The sequence below is a fragment of the Macrobrachium nipponense genome, chromosome 5 (assembly GCF_015104395.2).
Source record: "Macrobrachium nipponense isolate FS-2020 chromosome 5, ASM1510439v2, whole genome shotgun sequence".
Classification (NCBI taxonomy): Eukaryota; Metazoa; Arthropoda; class Malacostraca; order Decapoda; family Palaemonidae; genus Macrobrachium; species Macrobrachium nipponense.
The window spans coordinates 103167623-103184153 of NC_061107.1; the positions used below are offsets into that span (position 1 = coordinate 103167623).

The following is a 16531-nucleotide window of genomic DNA, read 5'->3' on the forward strand; positions in this document are numbered from 1 at the left end:
CATTACGTCTTAAATAAGTAAGTTAAATAAGTAAGTTAAACGTTAAAAGACGAAACCGCTTCCTAACAAATGACCGTTGGCTCAAATCAGCCGTCCAATAATGGCGGTCTAGCCTTTGTGGAAAATTGATATGTTGACCTACCTTTAAGTTAACCAAGTTTGGACGCACACCTCTTAATTCACTCCTAAACTAAAAAACAAATCCTATATATTTAATCAGCAAACCCAGCGACGTCTAATTACAATCGTGGAAATAAATTGGTACGTTGACAAGAAATGTTATTTTACTGACCGAATTTTCCGCCGACAGATCAGTATGAATGGCCGTTTTAAGTTTTGGTTGCAGATAAGGATTCGGATAGGATATGGGTTAGGATAGGTACAAACAGGAAAGGAGATCATACAAACCAATTATCTTAAGGGTTATTAATTTCTAAAACCCTACACTACGTAAATTAAACTCGAGACGAAGTTTACGAAACAAGTTCGTCTGTCTCCGGTGCTGTCTGTTTGAACAAGGCCCCAAAAACCGGAGCTCGACCTCTCGCTACCCCCCGAAAAAGCCTGTCAGGTCAATGGTCCTTATCACTCCCTAAATCAATTGAATAATTTAACTAATTTGAAGGGACAGTTAAATCTATTTATTAAATCTATCTATCAAATTATTTTAAACGCTAATTAAAATTAATCAGATTATTCAAAATATAATATTATAATTTCTGCAGAGCTTATACTTAAGAAAATGGGGTATAGTTATTTTGTAGCTCTTAGCAGCGACTTCGTTAAAGGTTAGAAAATGGATATGTACAAATAAATTTACAACACTGCATATCCCACATAAGCAATTCATTTCCATAAAGGAGAGCTGACCTAACAATCCATTTATGCATTCCAACCCGGTTTCCCATTGACAATTCAAATTTCTCTGCAGTCTTTAGTAAGTAAACTTCTACCTTTTTGCTTCATCTGGTCTTAACTGAATCCTTTTCATCAGCTTACCACCCATCAAATTTATTTTCAAACACCATCGCCAGCCAGCTGCTTCCATTCATTCCACATTCTTTGCCTCTGTCTTCGCGGTTTCCCTTTGCTATCGTATCTTCGCACTATTCTTAATGAGTAATGCATCATCTACAGTCATCAGACATTCCATTCCAAATTCCTTTGAAAATCAGTTTCCGTGCCACATAACTTTGCACCCACGTCTAAAATCCTTTAATCGACTTCTGGCATCACTCCAGCGATAAATGCATTACATCGTAATGGAGACAAAACCAACTTGTTTCAGACGAACTGTTACACTGAACTAAACATACTGTACATTGATCAACCTTCAGGTAGCGTCATGAAACGTGCGTATTTAGCTGCATCCTGCGTGAACTGCAACAACCTTGCCATATCCCCCAACAACCCGAGTCATAACCTGCCCCAACCACACCAGTGTAAGTTCCCTTGGTCGATTTACATATGGCGGGATGATGATTTGCTCTACGTCAACACCTATGTGCAGTAAATGTGCTTCGTTGTTGAACTTCTCATTTCCAGAGGTGCTCCATTCCTCACACCGTTGGGCTGTGGACCTGTCTCCCTGAGGATGTCGTGCCACTGGAACTTCAAAAGTTCAAGAGAAGGTGCAATACATTGCTACTCTAATGCTATTCTCCTTTCATTTTAATTATCTTTTTATTATTTCGTTATCTTTTAATAAGCGAGATCTCTTTCTGTATCTCTTTACCTCCTCTTACTTCTTGCTAATGAGCACCATATTCTTTGGAAGGTTAATAAGTCCGTGGCTCCTTTGGTGGGCTTGTTCCATATGAATAGGGTTCATCTGAATAATAATATCCACTCACCTCTGAAGCTTTACCAGTTATTCATCCCATTTCAGTAATGGTTCCATCTAAGATAGCATATGGGTGGGAGTGTAGTCATCTCATGGTCTGGTATCTCGTTACAGTTCACCCTTCACAACTTTCACGTAAAAATCGAGAGAATAGCACCCACACATAAATCAGCTATTCCATGCGTATATAAATAAAAATCACACACATTTTCTAGTGTTTAATTGCAAAAATAAATTTGCGATAAAGTTTATGTCGAGGAGGCCGGTAAATCAATTTCCCAAGCATTAGCTGGACAAAAACAATTTGTAAGATACGTCACCGAGAGGTGGGGGACTTTCGTAAACATGCTGGCTATGGCACAGACAGAGTTGTTCGCACAAAAGGAACACACAAGAATCTGCAGTCGTTAACCGAACTAAAAAAAATTTATAATCTTAAGATCTTTCCTCATCACGTGTTTCAGCGACTCCCCCACCCAACCCTCCAAACCACCCACCACCTACCCACCTGTACTAAACCCGGAAGCAAGCTATTACTAACTGAAGCTTTATTGTGCACCTGCATTTGTATATAAATATTGTGTGTAGATACTGTGTACAAATTTTCGAGTCAACTATCTTTCTCTGCATTAATCAAGGTTGCAATAGTTGGCCGAACCATGATTTTTTGTATTAGTTTCGCTTTTATGCATATATATACATATATGTATGTACAAATATATAATATATATATATATATATATATATATATATATATATATATATATATATATATATCATATATATAATAATCAATCTGGGTTGCGCGAAGTAATTGAGCATGAGTAGATATATTCTGTGGTGATATCTGAAACACAGACAGGACCCATCCTCCGACTGATAATCCAATGGGGAAAAATCTCTTCAAAGGCTTCCCGTCGACTCCACTCAAATCACGAGTATGTATCTGGTTGTTAGAGCTTTAAAAAAAAAAAACCAGGAAAATAGACAGTGCTTATAAACTGTATAAGAAACTAGATAAACTGGATGTCGCATGAAATTTTTCGTTATATCCATTTCGATTAATGTTGTCCTCTTTACCAAATAATCGAATAACAACCTGTTTAGCGTCGTTTCGTCATACTATGCCTAAATTTAAGGCACTCTGCTGCACGACAAGGTCGCGCTCTGCTGCCAAACCACATGCCCCCATAAAATTGATGCCATCTGCACTTCACAAAGCGAAACAGAATCTTTGCATCGCATTCTCCTTAGATGAACAGCAGAGGAGGAGAGATCAATGACCTTATGGGGCTGAATTCGGTCCTTATTCTCGAGCATATCACCAGAATCATCAAAGTAGGTTACAATTCATCGAATAATGAAACAAAGTTTTGATTATACATATCTACCAGTTAACTGCAGAGTGCTATCTACTAAGTACCGTATTTCTATAAGGAATTAAAAGGATATACATTTTACATAACCCCAGATCATGCCACAATTTTTGTTAATAAAGACACAGACAATGGTCGCTGGATTAGACCTCTCTTAACATGGAGAAATTCTTAATTTATTTCCTTTCAGATTTCGAAACTTGCACTGAAAAAATATATATATGTATATATATATATATATATATATATATATATATATATATATATATATATATATATATATATATATATAAATAATGCATACATATATATACGTATATGAAAGAGGCTCACTGATTTATTTTATTTCTACCCTTTAAATTGTAAACGAAATCTGAAAGATTGTTGGATGACTTAGAAATTGATTTCTTTTCCTTCTGCTCATTCTTTCATTAAGAAGTAAAACCCGAGACACACTGACAGTTCTCTGTGATTTTGCCTAATTCTATGTACATACATATAGCGGAGGTGATTTGCATCTCCATCTATTACGCATCTACATATTCATCTGTATCGTCATTTCTAAGCAATTCAGAACCATTTTCGAAGTTCTCCTATTCATTTAATCAAATAGTGGAATGCAGGTTCTTCCACACTAATGCTTTCATTAAGATACAACAACCTCAGGTCGCCTGCATCATGACGCTATGTCATATAAAGGGCTACTGATCTGACTGATAATGCAGAAGAGACGGAATGACTACGCTTTATCCGACCGATTATCTCGAGGATAAAAAATTTATCTCAGTAATGACGTTAATAATCATTATCCAAATACCTGCATAATATCTGAATGACAGACAGGTAGTCTCCCTAAGCACCGGCTTACTGAGCTGCCAACTAAATAAAATGAGCTTAATGGTACTAAATATAAGTTTCACCAGTTGCCACTTTTGTGTGTGTGTGTGTATGAGAGAGAGAGAGAGAGAGAGAGAGAGAGAGAGAGAGAGAGAGAGAGAGTTTGATAAAGCTGTTTTGTTCGTAATTCCTTCACCCGACATGGGTTTTTGTGTGTAAAGTTTCTTTGGTATATTTGGGTATTCAAATCTTATTTAGATACAGAATAATCTAACTGAATCAACCTAAAATGGTTTAGCTCAGTAAATGTAAGAAACGCAATTCACCCCCAAAAAAGTCTTTTTCTTATCAGTTCTTTGTCTAACAACAACATAGTCATAATATAAATACAGCTTCCACATTAAGACTGCATTCTCGTCGACGTCACCTGACGCGTTCCCTACGATGACGCTGTCCAAAATCAACTCATCAATCATGCAGGCATTATATTAAGTCGAACAGTGATTCATCCGACGGGACATCACCATAAACAGGTCGCGGTGAACGCCACCACCATCGGACGCCTAGACCCATTTCTTGACAAATTCGGATGACGTTTGATCGGAAGTGCGAGCGCTTCTGCAAAGATGTCACTGCGCATGCGCGCAGTTGAATTAAGCAATTGTTAAATAGCAATTATGTCTCTGACGCCTCGAGGCGAGATTTTAAGAAAGTGTGTAATACATGCATATATATATATATATATATATATATATATATATATATATATATATATATATATATATATATATATAATATATGCGAGAGGACTTCATCTCCTCTCTCTCTCTCTCACACACACACACAGTTGCTGCGCATGCTCTAATAAATCCCCGAGAGCGAGTACCAAATTAACAAATATTTATCTATAGAGGACTTAATCTCCTCTCTCTCTCACACACACACACAGTTGCTGCGCATGCTCTAATAAATCCCCGAGAGCGAGTACCAAATTAACAAATATGTTATCTATAAGGAGACTAACTCAAAAAGATTTCATGCCCTGTAACTTTCGGATACATTGACTGCGGTCCACATCAATTTGAGACCTAAAGTCTTTGAACGTTTCAAAACACATCTTATGTCTAGCATATAGTGTTCAAGCAGCTGTGGATCTGAGTAAAGTACCGGGTAAATGTGCATTACTTGGTTTATGAAATTCAGGCTGCCAAGCCAAGCGCCCGGCCGCTTTCGTCCATTCAACACTTAAGACAGTGAAAAAGCCGGAAGTTGGAGTGGTTGAACAGCAAGATATGGAGATCTAGAAAATAAAGGAGATGCAGTACAAACATTTGAAAGTGGAACTGGGAGAAAATCCCACAGTTGCACTAGGAAGAAACAGTTAAAGGTGTTGAAGAGCAAGATTGACGAAAGGAAGAGGAAACGGAGGTAAAGTAAAAGGCTAAAACATGGATGCAGATATGAGACGACATAATGCTGCAAACACCCTTTAGCAATTCTTACAATGCACCACGAGAGGTCGTAAATGAACAAGAATGTGGACAGCGCACGTTTCAGTTCAACTTGCATGTAAAATCGGTGCCGAAAGATTTCCACAAAGCTTCTATTGTTTGAGAGGGAAATTTATTAAACAAGCTTGAATATCGATTTTCCTTTACAACAACAGAAGATTGTCTTTTATCAGTGTTTGATTATCCAAATAAATAGATTAACCTAATAGAAGCCCGAATCATTCTTAAACATCATCAGGGATCGAATACTGGAAGTGCAAAGCGTCAGAAATGAGCATCTGAGCCTAAAGTTTATTCGTTACTTTTATGCAAGGTTAGGCCTAAAATGGCTAAGGACGGAGTAGATAAAAAGGTTTAAACACGCATGCGCAGCTACCAAGCTCCTACACATATGAGAGGTATTTATATTTTACGGATACATTTGTATATTCCATTTTAATCATACTTCTAGAAACTGGCATTGAATTTTACTTAAAAGTCTTCCGCAACAGTAGGATGCAAATTTAGGAGAGCAACAACAGTAATAAAAATGACAACGATAATAATCAAAGGGAAAACCTTTGAGAATCCCGTCCAATCTAGGATCTCGTTTCATCATTAGACAAGCAAAACTGATTAAGAGCCTCTTTCCTTCCCGTATCTACCAAGAGGATCGCTCCTTCCCTCGAACTTCAGCACTTTAATTGGAAAACCTCACGCATTGCATCTTCCACTCCGATATTATCGGTTTGCTTTCTTCTTCACCATCTTCTGTATCTTCCTCTCATGTGAACAGTCTACGCATTCCACTGCACTTCTGTCATCTTTTATCTCATTCCAACTGCCGCTTTTATTTTAGCCTTAAATGTCGCATTAACCTCCGTTTATAACTTGGCATAAACTCTTCTGTTTTTTCATATTTCACTTTTTAAAGTTGACCTCATTTCACTAAGACTAGAACATTTACAACAATTTGTTAGTGTTCTTTTCATTCACGTCGAGGCTTCTGTTATGTATATATATATATTTTTTTTTACTTTTTTGTTTGTTTTGTTTTGTGTGCTGATTTTTTAAGACGCAGTAAGTGAACTTTTTTCCCCCCAATACTGCTTGTATCCTTTTGCTAACATAAATTTCGGACTCTTCATTCACTCCAGCCAGCAACCTTCTTGATGAGTGATAGATTACAATCTCTGCTTTACGCTCCTCTTTCTTAAATCTACGGCGTGAAGACAGAATGACATTAAAAGTCGAAGAACACTTATCTCTCTCTCTCTTCTCTATTTTCTCCGTTTTCTAAGACCTCTCCACTACAAGTTGGACACAAAACTATATAACAGAAGACTCAATAAAACCGCGGTGATAAATATTTCCTTGGAGTGTGACGGTGTTTATGCAGGTGGAAGTGACAGCCCGAATCTTATCTGCTATATCTTCTACGAGTTGGTGGTGGAGAAGATTATTCTGTCTTTATTAAAGGTCCGCCTAATTAGTGGTCTGTTCAAGGGGGTGAGATATATATATATATATATATATATATATATATATATATGTATATATATATACTATATATATATATATATATATATATATATATATATATATATTATATAATTTTCTCACGACCTTTTTATTTACTTTCAAATCTTTCATCTTTTCTTGTATCGATGTCTTTTACACATCTTTTTACTGCTCTCATGTATTTCCTTTATTAATGGGCTATATGCAGTCCCCTCGCACCCAAAGGGCTCCCCGTCTCAAAAAAAAAAAAATGGACAAATATCAGTGTCAAGTTTGTCCTTTAACTGAATGAACCGTCTGCGGAGAAAACTTTCACATTAGCTGCTTATTATACCAAAAAAGAATGATGATCATCAACACTGCATAGACCCACTATACACAGTGCACCACTCACCTATACCTCACATGTACGTCCACGCTCCCTGGATGACCTAATTATCCTATCTACCCGGTGTATTCTGTCTCACTTTCCTCCTTCCTCACGAAACTTCAAAATCATAGAGACTATTGAACCACTGGTGCTCCGCTCTATCTATGTAATTAAACACTTCAAACCAATAAATCAAATTTTCACTTTTTTTTCTCTCTCATCCCAACTTCTATTTCCGATAGCCCTCTTGCTCCTCTGAGATCCTTTACCATAGTTGCTTTATCTATTATGTGACTAAACCTCTTCTCTCGTCCAACTCCGCCAATCCATTCTAACCTTTATTATCCAGTCAGCATGTATTCCATTGATATCATAATTTTGTTGATATCAAACAACGCTACAAAAGTTTTTGCCTACAAGTAACTTTATAATGGCCTTTCTGACTCGGTGACCTAATCCTTGAATTTTACATTTTCTTAAAACGCCTTCCACCTCAGTAGCCAATTTCCATCCCTACCACCTTCCATCCAATTTTGAACCATTCCTCTCAAAAAGAGGAAAACCTATCCTCTGTGCAAACAACTGTTTCAGCTGGTTAATGATCAGAAATGCGTACCATTATAACTAACTGTATTCTTATTCGTAACCTCATGATTTTTCTCAAAATTTTCTCTCCACTAGCTATAATCATGAAACTTTTTGTATGGAGACTTGGAAAATATTTCCATGAGGATCTCTGTACTTATTTCCTCTAGACACAACATACCCACTATCAACCAGTGCATTCAAATCAAGCAGCATACCAACCTCCGTACTTATCCCCATTCAGTCAGACATAGATTCATAATCTCCCAAAAACTAATGCTTCTCATTCTCACTTCTCTTCTACTGCCCCTCATCTTCCCCCACACGCCTTAGAATAATATATTTATGCTAATTTTGCAATCTTCTTAACACAACTAAGGGTACCATTCCTTTGCCAAGTATCTCTAATCTACCAAAAAAAAAAAATACTTCTTGAACCCATTGCGTCATTTAGTTTAGTCTAAAGGACGCTATGCGTTCAAGTTTAGACCATATGGCCGTTGTTATAGGGTACAAAATAATCATAATCTAACTTTAAACGTCCCATATCAGACAGATTTTGTATTCGTTTGACATTTATACGTCTAATTTCCAGGAGGTGGTGAGGCAGGTAGCTGCTGCTGTAGCTCGTCCAAGAACAAGAAGAAGAGCGGCAGCTGCTGTTGTGGCTGCAGCCGTGGTGCTTGCGGCCAGAAGAGCGGGAGAAAGAGGGGTAATACCCTAATCTTAGTTACTTCTTAATGCCTTTTTATTGCCATATTCCTGAGGTTCATATTTTTTAGATACTTTAATTTTATTTTTAGGACACGCCTTGTACTATTATTTAGGCCTAACTTCCTTCAGTAAAAGCTGCCTTTCAAACAGGGTTGGTGATTTTTTTATTTAAAAAAATAAAAAATCAGTAATTTATTTGATACTTTTTATTTATTTGATATTTTTATTTATTTGGTTTTCTGATTTGTTAGATGTTTTTTCAATTCTTTTTTTTTTTTTTTTTTACTCAAAATGTATTTTATGAATGAATTACTATTGATTTATCTTTTAGGTTTCCAGTTCTGGCCTAAAGTTTAAGTTTTTATTAACCTCCAAACTATATTTTTCAATTGGTTTGCCATCAAATTAAAAAATAGATTAATAAACAAATCATTATTTTTTAATGAAAAAATCAATGATTAAATCACTGGATTAAATCAGTTTTATTTAATCGTTGCCAACCCTGCTTCCAAATTATTACTCCAAAACCTGACTTATTTAGCATCACTATCTTAATTATTTACGCGTATAGATCTGACTCGTACTGTCTTTCCTCTTCTAGACCTCATCCACTCTTTCAGTCCTATGCTACTCTCCTTCCCACCATCCCTGTCTCCCACCCTTGTGTCCTTAAACTGTAATGCCTTACTTTCCAGCAGTAGGTATTCAGAATCTCTGACGATGAATCTCTTGAAACAATAGAACAAAATACATGAAAACTTCATCTGTCGACAACAAAAGTAATTTAGCATTCGCGCGCTTTGCAGGTCACCACCACCAGTCGGCATACCGGCAGCGCAGAAAGTGACCCAAATCCTCTCAGAGAAAGAGGCAGTCGATCTAGAGAGGACTCCAGCTCACTGGGTGACAACTCCAGTACTACCGTCTTGGTCACGAGCGAAGAACCGAACGCTGACGGCATCGTTAAGAGCCTTGCAGCAACTGCAGACCTCGTCCAGAGGGTCACGTTAGACAAGCAAGATGAACACCACGACATTGCCAGCGAAGACGACGAGGAAGAGATGACTTTCATGAAAGATCTCGTGGTTCTCTGAGCGTTGTTTACTATCTAGGGGAAGCGGACGATTGTCATCAGTCATGGCGCCATCAATCCATCAGTAGTTGTGACGTTTTGATTTTTCAGTTGCAAGGGCTCGAGCTGAGCTCTATGTGTTCGTGAGGTCATCATTAATGAGCAAGGAAGCGATAACAGCTTGTTACTAGATCCGTAATTCATCAACCTCTTGAAATTAGTATTTCCTAGAAGTGCATTTTCCAAATTGTAAGTTAACTCGACACGCTGGCTGACGTTCTATTCCCCATTATTTTACCACCGAATATTCAGGTAAAACGAAGTTTACAATACCACGCACTTAAGAAAAACTTATTGATTGAAAATAAAAGGCACAACAATACTCACAAAACTACCAGGACAGCCTTCATTACAGTGCACAAATGTACAAATCTACACCGTTCCATTCTCCTCCTTAGAATCAGACGAATAGTGAACTGTTGCCTTGGGTGCCATTTCGGTGATGATGAAGGGTTTCTTATCACTAATTCGTCCAGAAAAGCATTTTAACTGACTAAAATACCCATATATTTAACGATGTCAAACTGTTCTGAATGTGTTGATCCTTATAGAATGCTTTAAATATTCCCCATATTATCAATGTTTTAAACTTACAATCAGCAGTATGAAAATTTGAGTGGTTCTCGAAACCCTTCATTATCATTGCGTTACTCTGAAATTATATTATTTTTGTAGCACAGGTTTTGTTTTCAGTAGCAGACATGCATGTTGATTTCTTTACTTTTATTTTACAGTATGGACCTTTTTTGGTTTTGTATTCATACATTTACATTTATTGTATATTTTGCTCATTTTTCCAGCAAGTTTTATTTTATTTTATTTCTTTTAGAAAGAGTGGATATTCCGTAATTATCAAGTTTGGGTAAATAAGACTTAAAGAACCCTTATTTGAAAAAAATATATATATTTTCTTATCTACTGAGATCACACTTATTCGTCCAGACGTATCGATATCCCAAATTCTGCTTTGGAATTGTAACAAATAACTCAGCTTCTCTGAAGTAACTCGGGCAATAACGCGCCAAAGTCCCCAGCTCTCGCACATATCACTGGAACTTTCGAAAGTTTTTAAAAGTATTTTAAGGTCTTTTGTAATTATTTATTTATCTTCTATTGATTTATCCGTCTATTTGGATGGGTGTAATTATCTCAAGGCGATGTAACCCTATCTTAGTGATGTAGTTACATTTCCTGATATAAACATGACAACATTTCTCGAGCGGACGTGACCTTCGCCAAAAATGACTACTTATTGAATTCACTTAAATTGATTTTTTCTTTTTTTCATTATCAAGAGTTAGTTTGACTATTATAGTGTAATCGAGGCATTGCAATAAGTTAATCTGTGGGAAAACATAATTAACGTTTCCTACCTGTTGAATGTTGTATTTAAATAAAGTTTTTCATGAATGGTTTATTTTATCTCCTGCAAATATAAAAGCTGACAGATATAGGGTCACTATTTTTCTTAGGGTCGGAAACAGCCCGTGAAGTCTGTGCCTCAATGTTATATTTCAAATCCGAAAAAAAAAAAAATTTTGAACGCTATTATCAAGGAAGCTTACGAATAAGAAAACTGACTATTGCATAGTAATCAATCAATGAGAGATATATGGAAAAAAATGACTGGATAGTTGTAATACCTATATTAATATGTTTCTATAATATTTCTTTTGATACTAACCCCTAGACAACCATTATCTCTACTACAGAGTGAGGCTTCTGTGTGTCGAAAATTTTTTAATCATTGCCATGAAACTATTCTAATACACGAATGCTAAAGATATGATTAACATTATTTGCATTTAGTTAATGACCATTTACGATATGCGTCAATGGCGTATTCATTTCTTTCTGCTTCTAAAGTAAAGAGTGACGCGATCTAAAAACCTAAGAAACAACTGTAATTGCTTCCTTCAGCACTAAAAGGAATGTGTTATAGTGAAAATGAATCAGCATATAGGCTGGATGAAAAGGGAAATAAGATGAGTAAAATGTGCCACTTTTATATTACTGTGAAGGTGGTGGTCTACCGAGTCGACTATTATAACTTGGTCCCTTAATACTCGTAAACTGAAGTATACTCTTTGAGCATACAACAGGGACTAGAAAAAATAATGCAACGGAACAACAAAATTCGAAGAAAGATGCTGTAAAACTGTCATGACCATCTACCCTCATCCACAGTGTTGCCAGACATGGACGAGGATAGTTAAGGATGATAATATATAGTATGCAAGTCCTGTAGAATAAAAATGAATGAAAGCTGTCAAATGCCTTATTATTATTATCATTATTATTATTATTATTATTATTATTATTATTATTATTATTATTATTATTATTATTATTATTATTATTATTTAGAACAAGAACTCTATTCATATGGAAAAAGCCCACAGGGCTATTGATTTTCCAACGAAAATGGTAATGAAAGTAACAGAAGGTAATAGGAAATACAGAAATCGATTAAAATGGAACAGAGAAGTCCTACAACGAGGCACATTTATTGCATATTGGTGCTGCTGTTCAGCATATTTAGTTGCTCTCGGCAGGAAAGGAGGATCAGGGATCATTAATTGTGAATGTGAAAGATCTCTATTCAAATACAACTTATTAAAAATTGATAAACAAGAGACTATCCGTTGATGGTCCAAGTCAGAACTGCTAATGTTAGGGAATAGAAACCTGCCACACGAACAACTCTACCTAAAAAAAAAAAAAAAAGCAAAAAAAAAAAAAAAATCCACACTGGAGCACAGTATTCTAGTTAAGGCAGGACAAATGACCTAAAACAGGTTCAGTTATTTTATCACTGTTATATACATGTACACTCGACAAGAAAACTGAAGATACAGTTTTCATTAGCTTTCGCTCATCCAATTTCCCATTTGTTTGTACTGAAAAGACACAATATCGCTAAATTTACTCTAGAATATGAAAATATACTGTAAATTATATCATATATGTTAAAACTGCAAAACAAAACCGTTCAGATACTTAAAAACACGATATATGTCCGAAGTAATTGGAATTTCTCAGATGGATTCGTTCATAGAGATCTGGTAGATAGAAAGTGAATTTCTGATTTTATTACTATGTATCACGACGACAATATTTACTCGTTTTGCTTCATGAACGGGGATATATTGCATCATCGTAAGTGGTGAATGCAATTATTTTAGTTTCTACAAACTTATGTTTGTATTACAAAGCGATTAAAGTTAGCTGACGTCAATGGCACTCAATGTTGCGACGGCTAAGGTAGGTTGAGCAAATCTAGTTGCATCCGCAAGAGCGTTTTCTATGATGTGAGGAGGTGCCCTAGCACTTAGAGCGGGAAAGCGCAAGTCACTGGATACTGGCTAACGTAACGGATTTCACACTTTGATTACTTTGACGTTGACATGGATCGAATGCTAGTTGCTGTTTACAAAGCTACTGTCTTTAAACATAAATCTTAATCAAGGTTAAAGTAGCATGTCAGCTCAAAGATTATCTGGCTATATGCTCCCATTACAAAGCAATTCGTAGTAGCCTACAGCCCAACTACACAACTGCATTTCTTTGCCGCGAGGCTGAAAGATCTCCCACGATATAAAACTTTAATTGCTTGTGCAATACATATTGAGTTATTTGTGGTGATAAATATTTTTACCTAACACGGCTTTTTTTCGTGAATTTGTGGGTGAAACCCGATTTTCAAAAGTAAAGACTATATCAAGAGAGCAAGAATGACCGCACCCTGTGTCTAAAATTTTCCACGTCTTTTTACAGTCTTTGAATGCTACGTCAACTGTCGAATGTAATCAAGATTAGGGTATGAATTCCTTAGAGAATTAACTTGAATATTATGAGTCTTCAAATTTTATCTAACATAGTGCAGCACGATCTTGGCAGTCATATCATATCGCGCAAGCATAGGTCTATCGATAGAGATACTTAATTCATTATATTTTCTTCTGCCTTTCCCCTGTCACAAGTCCGTCACCAGTACTATAATTCTCTCTCTCTCTCTCTCTCCTTTTCTCCCATCTCTTCTCTCTTCTCTCTCTCTCTCTCTCTCTCTCTCTCTCTCAAAGAAAATGTAATGAAATTAAGTAGTAATAAATAGGCCTAAGCTTTCACATGAGCAGATTTTACTCCTCTCTCTCTCTCTCTCTCTCTCTCTCTCTCTCTCTCTCTCTCTCTCTTTTAAACGCATTTGAAAAAATATTATCACTCAATCTCTCAAAGTAAATATAATGAATTAAGTATCTCTATAGATAGGCCTATGCTTGCGCGCTCTCTCTCTCTCTCTCTCTCTCTCTCTCTCTCTCTCTCTCTCTCTACTTTTGAAACATTTGAAAAAATATTATCACTTAATCTAAGTAAATATAATGAATTAAGTATCTCTATCGATAGGCCTATGCTTGAGCGCTCTCTCTTTATCGTCATAATATTTTATTCTTCACTGTATTGTTGCTCACGATTTCCACAAGCACTGTCCAAATTTTAAAACCCTTTCTCTCACTGTTTAGGATCCGTCTTTAATTACGTATGAATTTTACGTCAGTTTAGTGTCAAACATTACTTATGAACTGACCTTACCAAACCAACATTAACGAATAATATAGAGCCTGTTTCTATATTAAAGTATAAATGATTATAGGACCTCAACAGAATCTTTATGTTGTAAAGTTGATGGAAATCTAGAAAGCAACAAACGCTATGATTTTGAAGCTCCGCCCCCTTTCAAGAGTTGCCAGGTGTGGCATTATTGAACACTATATGTCCGAAGATTTAAAAAAACTGTATCTTAACATTCCTTGCCGAGTGTACGTATATATATGAGGACTTACGTACAGTAAGTTCCAGAAGTGAAGCGACAAATCTCAGAATTGATCGTACTTCTATAGAAACTCATAGGATTGCCAGTTATTATATTTTATTCCAATTATTGTCATCCTATTTATCTGGTAATACGTATCAGTGATTAACTGTATAAGCGCACAAAGTATTCCCCCAGTGAATGATCAATGTTAGTTCAGTAATTGTTTATTAATAGAAAAAAAAGAATTTCCCCAAAGAAACATCTGCAGCTTCCAAAGTGTGATATGAAGTGTTCATCATAGAGTGGCAGCAGGAACCGTGTGCATAAGCATTGGCCTAATATTTGTAAATTAACTTTCTACTTTTATAGCGTTATATCGAAAGTTATAATGATTTCTTTTGATAAAGCACAGAGAAGTTTACCATCTGATTAAATGAAATATAGATAAGGCAAGTTGGTGTAAAAAAAAAAAAAAAATAAAAAATCCTAGTTATGTGCGCGTTTAACGTTGGTTACATGGTTAGGCCTATTTCAAGAATCAAGGAAATATATTTTCCAGCTTGTTAGTTAATAATTTCATGGAATTTCTCGATTGTGCAAATTTGTGCATGCGGAATTGCGTTCAGGGTCGCACCAAACAAGTATTTTCGTAGGTTTCCACCCTTTTTTTCAGTGCATAAGTGAGACTAAATTCTTGTCCATCGATCCGGAGTGTGGAATATGCTTAGCGAGCATTATTTTAATTCGAGTATCCCCTGTTATGTCTCTCTCTCTCTCTCTCTTCTCTCTCTCTCGTCTCTCTCTCTCTCTCTCAGGACGTTTCTATCTATCAGGAATAACCAGAGGTCTTTTTTAAGAATCGAGCACTAGGCCTATTGGTCATGCTCGGGTGTATACACACACACACACACACCACACACACACATATATATATATATATATATATATATATATATATATATATATATATGTGTGTGGTGTGTGTGTGTGTGTGTGTGTGTGTGTGTATTATATATAATGTGAGTGTATAGTGTGTGTGTGCATTTTCACGTATTTACACTTACATGCATACATACACAACCCCAAAATACTTCCCCCCTGTATCCAAACGTCAACAGTGAGACAGACAGACAAACATCACGACTTATATTTAATTAGCTTAATTATTTTTCCCTTCCCCAACTACCCGGGTAGAATATTAATCCTTTTGAATTATTATTTATTATTAATTATTATTTATTATTATTATTATTATTATTATTATTATTATTAGTTAATTATTATATTATTGTTTTTTTTTTCACAGACCTCCAATTCGACTGGGTGGTATTTATAGTGTAGGGTTCCGGGTTGCATCCTGCCTCCTTAGGAGTCCATCACTTTTCTTACTATGTGCGCCGTTTCTAGGATCACACTCTTCTGCATGAGTCCCGGAGCTACTCAGCGTCTAGTTTTTCTAGATTCCTTTTCAGGGATCTTTGGGATCGTGCCTAGTGCTCCTATGATTATTGGTACGATTTCCATGGCATACCCATATTTCTTCTTATTTCTATTTTCAGATCTTGATACTTATCCATTTTTTCCCTCTCTTTCTCTTCAACTCTGGTGTCCCATGGTATTGCGACATCAATAAGTGATACTTTCTTCTTGATTTTGTCAATCAACGTCACGTCTGGTCTATTTGCACGCATCACCCTATCCGTTCTGATACCATAGTCCCAGAGGATCTTTGCCTGATCGTTTTCTATCACTCCCTCTGGTTGGTGCTCGTACCACTTATTACTGCAAGGTAGCTGATGTTTCTTGCACAGGCTCCAGTGGAGGGCTTTTGCCACTGAATCATGCCTCTT

General features: G+C 36.2%; 1 long non-coding RNA gene across 1 annotated transcript in view; it reads left to right on the forward strand.

Moving 5' to 3' along the window:
- The window catches only part of LOC135215559 (uncharacterized), a 29993-nt gene extending 18715 nt beyond the window's left edge, over nt 1-11278 (forward strand). Inside the window, exons 2-3 of the long non-coding RNA XR_010314727.1 lie at nt 8618-8734; nt 9543-11278. This is a non-coding gene — a long non-coding RNA (uncharacterized LOC135215559). The remainder of the gene's footprint in view (nt 1-8617; nt 8735-9542) is intronic.
- Nucleotides 11279-16531: the final 5253 nt, after the last annotated feature.